The sequence below is a fragment of the Rutidosis leptorrhynchoides genome, chromosome 9, assembly GCF_046630445.1.
Source record: "Rutidosis leptorrhynchoides isolate AG116_Rl617_1_P2 chromosome 9, CSIRO_AGI_Rlap_v1, whole genome shotgun sequence".
Lineage (NCBI taxonomy): Eukaryota > Viridiplantae > Streptophyta > Magnoliopsida > Asterales > Asteraceae > Rutidosis > Rutidosis leptorrhynchoides.
This window is the reverse complement of record NC_092341.1, coordinates 207,382,026-207,390,193: the sequence shown is the minus strand read 5'-3', so window position 1 is coordinate 207,390,193 and position 8,168 is coordinate 207,382,026.

Genomic DNA, 8,168 nt, shown 5'->3' with positions numbered 1-8,168 from the left:
GTAAGGGAAGTATGACCTAGAGTCGTATTTTAAGATATCAGTAGAATCGAACCTATATTAAATCTTAAGCTAGTTATGAAGGAGTAGTGGTTACCTAGTTTTGGGTTTTTCTAATTTATAGGATAGATAAATTAAATGCGATAAATTTCGTAATTCAGATAAGGTTAAATTAAGTGCATACTATGATTTCATCAGTTATTCTGCCGAGATTATGGAATGCTGGCTCATGAATAGGCGGAGGCCTTGTATTCATTACAATGGTCCTAAATGCCCCTGTCGTAAGACATGTCACTGGGTAATGCGGTAGGCTTGAAGATTTTGAATAGACAGCAATGTCCCTTACCCCCGACGCCCGTGCAGTCTGACTACAGGCATACACGTTCAGACGGCTCATCCAATTGAGCGACTCGGTTGGGTGATGTATTAACATTCCAAAAAGGTCTAAACTTTCTTAAGCATAATAAAACATAGGGTTTACCATATCCGAGAGACGTGATGTGTTTCAATGCTTTTGTTAATGATTGGTTTTAAAAGATAGTTAGGCCCTTAAAAAGAGTTCAACCATAAAGAACACCATGGCCAAGTCAGGTTGACTTCCATGAACACGTTCGTTTATCTTAACGGTCCAATCCTTTATGTGTCTAAACAAACAGTTCCTTAATTAACTAAGAATCCCTCAAGCGGGGTGCAATGCTTGAGACCGCGTTATGGTGCAGTGTACTAATAAACACTGACCGGGTTCCATGGCCTTACTTAGCAGAGGTACAGCTTACAACAACCGCTGTGCTTCAGCATGAACGTACAAAGTTTATATGCTTGGTGACTACACTAGCATGGTCTAGGACCGACAATGTACTAAGGGTCTAGTCAGATGTTTCACTACGAAAGAGTCCTCAGTCGGAATCCAAAGCTCGATAGACTTACTACAACCGGTGTACCTCATTCGATCTTACGTTGTATCCGAGAGACTTCTCTTGCCAATGGGTGACACAGATAGTGTACTCTGAATTGGGGTTCGCGACTTCCCAATAACAGAGCCAATAACTACGTTCTATTAGTTGGAAAAGCGATTGAGTTTAAAGCATAATCGGAAAGCATTTCAACAACATACACAAACCATAACATTATTTCAGCATTATAATTGCTTACATCATAGCATACACTAAAGATAACTACTCGCTACATCATGATAGAAGACATTATATAAAGATAAAGGATAGAAGTACCAGCAGATTAAACGAGTTCCGAATACAAATTACACATTACAAAATCATTTGTAATAATGACTCAATCACACGAATACGGGTTAATACACAATAACCCAACGCGATACCAAGAGCATAATCCCGGGGACTACCAAATCCCCAATTCGCATCCAAATATCCAAAAGCTACCCCATCGAGCCCAAGCGCTCCTACGCATCTAGTCTATCAACTAGCTAGCTTCACAATCACAATACCTGTAAAAAGGTAAACAACGAGAGGGGTAAGCATAAAGCTTAGTGAATGCAATAATTATACATATACATATATAATCTACTTACTTGCATACACTTACACAAATACCGCATACGAGCTAGCAATTCAATAACCATGCAATCACAATGCAAAACTAAATATCCGCAATTCATAATAAGCTAGCATCGCCAATAGCATATAGTTCACAATTTAATATGCTAATACAAAACTCACACAACCATGGTTAACCAATAGTACAAGGAATTGGTGCTCGCGAAAGACCATCGGAATTCACAACATCCATTAGTGTACTTAACACCGCGTATCACTAACTCCCGGGTGGTGTCTTAACACCGCGACTAACCCACCCATCATGACAAATGTGGTGTCTTAACACTGCGACTAACCCACATGTCAAACTTCCCAGAGCAATGTCTTAACACCGTGACTACCCCACCCATCACGACAATGTGGTGTCTTAACACCGAGACTAACCCACATGTCACTAACCCCAGAGTGGTGTCTTAACACAGCGACTAATCTACTCGTCACGTAAAATGTGGTGTCTTAACACCGTGACTAACCCACATTTCACGCCACACAAATAAATACATTATATACATACACGTATAATTATTCCACTCACCTCATGAACTCGAGCATTACAAACCATGCGCGAAATCTTCACCAAATGCAACCGAGCAAGCTTTTACCTATAATCTGTATATAGGTATACACATAATCAACATACATTCTCTACAAGAGGATTCGACGCCAACACCCTTAACCAAGGGTTTATACCTACCTCCACAATCCGCCCATTTAGACAATTAAAGTGGACTTCACCAATTACCACTACGGGTGGTAATTCTGACGCATTCAAAAAGGTACAAATTAACACTTATTGCACTTGACCTTACAGAACCAACCCATAAGTGCAACTTAACCCAAATTGCACTTAACCACCAAAACAAGTCAAGTTTGACCCAATATCACCATTACTAGTGATTAAATCATAAATTCAACAATTTAACACTTAACACAAAAGTTAACTTCTAATTGACCAAATTAGGTTTAACTCACTTCGACTTGTCAATTTACACCCAAAACCACAACACGTGCAATATTGACCCATATTGCGTTTTACCACGTTTGAATTGTGTTAACACATCACTTTGACTCAAAATCACTTCTCATGAGCAGTTACATCCAAAAACATCATTTAACGCTTAACACAAATGTTTAAACATCTATTTGACCAAAACTAGCGTCATCATCAATTTTGACCCAATTCAAAGTCAACCCATTTGACATAAGTCCCAAAAACATCCTTAATCTCTAACGGCTAGTGACTAACTTTCCAAAACACCATTTAACACATGAATCAAACATTTATATACTTGATTCATCAAATCTTGACCTAAAACATAATTTGACACAAATCAAAGTCAATACCCATTTTGACTAGTACACAAGTTCTTATGAACATCCAAAACCACTAATACACTTACAAACTAGTGATTAACATTCAAATCCATGACAAATACTTCCAAATTCGTCATCAAACCCTAAACCCACAATAATCGGGTTTACTTACACAATACATACAACAAAACCCCCAATTTCATGAGAAATGGGTTTATAACCCTAACTAGCTCAAACGCTAAACATGAACAAGAACCTTAAACAATTAAATTCGGAGTTAGAACATACCAACACTACCAAAATGTAGCCGTGAACAAGGTGAACAACTTTAACTCTCGCGACTATATCCGATTCACTCTTCTTCTTCCCCAAATCTCCAAATCTCTCTCTAGAATCTCCTTCTCTTTCTAAAATAAGGAGAGTGTTTGAGAAGGTGAAAAATGAGGATAAGAATGAGATTGGATCAGTTTTAGTGACTCAAAACGACCATAATTGAAAAGACCATTTAGCCCCTTAAAAACCCCAGATTTAAGGTTAAATTCATAACCTGTCAGCACCAATATTAAGGCCGTAATCCACAAAATTGCGGCCGTAATCCCTAATATTGCGGTCGTAATCCCCAATATTGCGGCCGTAACTTTGGCTGTTTTTAGAAACATGTCTCCCTGTTCAAAAGTTGTGACCATAAGGCCATAAATTACGGCCGTAATTTTTAGTTTTCAGACCCTTTTTCGTTTTATGACTAGATTAAACAAACGTGGCTAAAGTCGAACACAATAAAGATCGAATACGCACATTTGGACTTCGTACGTCGACCAAAGCAACATGCCAAAGGAAAAATGGGGTGTTACAACTCTCCCCCATTTAGTCTGGATCACGTCCCCGTGATCCTCAACATTTACCAAGACGTAATTGCTTCACGCATTCCTACATGCTTACATACAACTAGGAACCACACCCTACGATCCTTCAGAACACAACCAAGCCTGACGCCTATAATATCTTTCGCTAATCCGAAGATCTCACCACACGCTAATAATCACTAGCATGCATCACCGCAACAAGCGGTATCTTATACACGCAACGTCCAAAACGATTTACTATCTCCATTACGCCGTGAACTAAGTATTGCGCTTGTGACGATCGCTCCAAATCCATATGGACGAACACGTCATTCATTGATTTCATTGCGAGGTATTTGACCCCTATATGATACGTTTTGTAAACATTGCATTCTTTCGAAAAGGCACACCATATATGAATATTTAAATTAAAGGTTATTGACATCTGATGATTTCTACATATAAACAATCACCGTAAATAATAGTTTACAATAGTACTTCCGTTGACAATGCAGTCAAAATAAGATAGATGGTGATGATTTTGTGAATGCAACGTTTTCTTGAATAAATCATGTATGACTCCATGCACATGGCTTGTATAACATATAAGCAAACAGCGGAAGACTTCTAGGGAACCTGAGAATAAACATGCTAACAAGTGTCAACACAAAGGTTGGTGAGTTCATAGTTTTAGTGTTATGCATAATCTGTTTATAAAGGTGGATCACAAGATTTCAGTTGTTTCATCCAGAAACTTTTATTAAAATATTCTAAAAGATTGAGCACCCTGGTAACTAAACTTTAATGTATATATAATAAGTACCCCTGTTTTAACATACATGTAACCAACATGTACAATACACGCAAACCAATGTGTATTAAACTCAAATAGCATACGTGATAAGGCTAAAAAGGAACATATATTTCATAGCATTATCCCCCAAGAAAGACAAGATTTTAGTTGCAATTGTTCCATTTTCAAGTAATATTCGTTTGTATTAAATAAGTGCGAAAACAAAAGGCGAAAACGACGAATTGAAGACACAAAGGTCCAAAAAGCTCAAAAGTACAAGATACAATCAAAAAGGTTCAAATTATTGATGAAGAACGTCTAAAAATGACAAGAGTACAAGTTACAAAACGCAAAGTACACGATATAAAATTGTACGAAAGGACGTTCGAAAATCCGGAACCAGGACATGAGTCAACTCTCAACGCTCGACGCAACGGTGTAAAAATTATGAGTCAACTATGCACAAGAATAAAATATAATATTTAAATAATTCATAATAAGAATAATATTAAATAATAAAAAGTTGTTAATTGAGCATAGTTCAGGGGTCGTAAATGAAAATTTCAATTCTAATTTCGCCTATAAAAGGCTATGTAATCGATACATCTTTGAGCGGATCAAAAAATCTATATATCCTTTTATCCCTCTTTCTACCGATCCAATATCAAATATCAATATCTATATCTAAAAATCTCTATCATAATGTTAATGTAATAAGATATAACAATAATCTTAATTTTAATTTTAAATTATGATAATAATAAGATTTATGATAGAGATCGTTTGAGTGTGTAAGTCGAAATTCTGTCCGTGTAACGCTACGCTGTTTTTTATCATTGTAAGTTATGTTCAACCTTTTTACATTAATGTCTCGTAGCTAAGTTATTATTATGCTTATTTAATCCGAAGTAATCATGATGTTGGGCTAATTACTAAAATTGGGTAATTGGGCTTTGTACCATAATTGGAGTTTGGACAAAAGAACGACACTTGTGGAAATTAGACTATGGGCTATTAATGGGCTTTATATTTGTTTAACTAAATGATAGTTTGTTAATGTTAATATAAAGATTTACAATTGGGCGTCCCTATAAATTACCATATACACTCAATCGGACACGATGGGCGGGGTATTTATATGTACGAATAATCGTTCATTTAACCGGACACGGGAATGGATTAATAGCCACTAGAATAATTAAAACAGGGGTGAAATTATGTACAAGGACACTTGGTATAATTGATAACAAAATATTAAAATCTTGGGTTACACTCAGTCGACATCCTGGTGTAATTATTAAACAAAGTATTAAAATCTTGTTACAGTTTAAATCCCCAATTAGTTGGAATATTTAACTTCGGGTATAAGGATAATTTGACGAGGACACTCGCACTTTATATTTATGACTGATGGACTGTTATGGACAAAAACCAGACGGACATATTAAATAATCCAGGACAAAGGACAATTAACCCATGGGCATAAAACTAAAATCAACACGTCAAACATCATGATTACGGAAGTTTAAATAAGCATAATTCTTTTATTTCATATTTAATTTCCTTTATTTTATATTTAATTGCACTTCTAATTATCGCATTTTTATTGTTATTGTATTTAATTGCACTTTTAATTATCGTACTTTTTAATTATCGCAAGTTTATTTTATCGCACTTTTATTATTCGCAATTTCATTATCGTTATTTACTTTACGCTTTAATTTAAGTCTTGTATTTATTTTTTTTATATTTTACATTTGGTTTTAACTGCGACTAAAGTTTTAAAATCGACAAACCGGTCATTAAATGGTAAAAAACCCCCCCTTTTATATAATAATACTACTAGTACATATATATATTTTTCTATTTTTCTATTTTGTGTGCGTTAAACTTCTCGAGCTTTCCCTGTGGAACGAACCGGACTTACTAAAAACTATACTATAATACGATTAGGTACACTGCCTATAAGTGTTGTAGCAAGGTTTAAGTATATCCCACTCAATAAATAAATAAATAACTTGTGTAAAATTGTAGCATATTTAATAGTATTTCGCACTAAAAATAATACTATTTTGTATACACCCCCTACAACATCAAGTATTTTTGGCGCCGCTGCCGGGGACACGCCGAAGCGAAACGCCACATAAAAGTTTTTTTTTATTAAGTTTTTTTTAGTTCTTGTAAAATATATATATTTAAAAAAAAAATTGTATAAAAAAAAACGTTTTTTTTAAGAAAAAAAAAAAAAAAAAAAGTGTTAGTGTTCCAATCACAATTTCACCCATTTGACAAACGAGAATATTTATCTCTCATTCTTCAAATTTCTTTGCCTTTTGATAATTAAAAGCATTCTCAATTAATCATTGAGCCACCCACTTCCATTTTCTTCAGCCCACAAACGGACCTCTTCAACCCAAGTGGCGTAGCTACTTGTGTGGCACTGGGGTCAATTGACCCCATTCATTTCACTCGAAAGTCATTACATATGTATGTAAGTAATGTATACAGAATGTGACTATGAGCACGTGACCCCTTCCCAAACTTAATTTATATTTGTAAAAAAAAAAAAATTAAAAAAAAAAATTATATTTTTAAGATTTTATCTATAAAATTAAAAAAAATATATATTTTAAGTTTTATTACCTTTACTTTTTTTTAGACTATAGTCACAACTTTTAGTATTAAATTTAGTTTTTTTTGCCGTAGTTATTTTTATACTACCAGATTTTTAGGCTTTGCCGTAAAATCCCTTAAGTGCTTATTCCTTAGACTAAGTTTTAGGTGCTTTCGAATTTTGCGACGCCATTTTCTTATTTTTATTTTTCGACGCCGTTTACCTATGTATCAATTACAATTCCAATTAGTGATCTCTATTTGTAGTTTTAATTTTAAGATAGTGATAGTTATAAGGTTGGATTAACCGCGTGTTTACAAACCACTCTTCGTCTTTTTCATTTTTCGACACTTTTCGACGCGCAATCTTTTTCTCTCTTATTTCTCGCCATTCTAGTTTTTAGGACTTAGAATTTTTTTCTACTTCTTCTCTAAATTTCTTAAAATTACGAAAATTTATTTTAAGTGGTTAAATTAATAGACATCAAAATTTTCTGGTTCGTAGTAATAGTTGGATTTGTACGTGGACCGGGTTATTGGAGCCAAACAGTCCTCAATTATATTGAGACCAAACGAATCCTGCCCCTCTGCTGCATCTTTTGACTATTCGAAACGTGGGCAAAATCAGAAAAGTCTATTAATTGGATAACTTATTATAATTTTTCTTTCCTTTTTAAAAACTAATAGGATATTCAGTGAATGCACCGAGCAAGACGTTCACCACCTTTTGTACGTTCACCACCTGTAACTCGATCAAGACATTTAACAAATATAACCGCCGTTGATTTCTCTTTAGAATCGTCATCCAGTAGACCAAGTACTTCAGTTCAAATTTCCGATAATCCATTTTTTGAACCCAACCTCACAATTGAGAATCCGGAGATTGCTGAGGAAGAAACCATTAAATCAGAAACCTCTAGTGATTCGGATACAACACTTCCAATCATGGAAAATCTAGAACCTCTAAGTATGGAAGACCGAATGAGAGCCAAACGCACCGGCCAAGGTCATGCAATTACTCAACCAAACATTAATGCA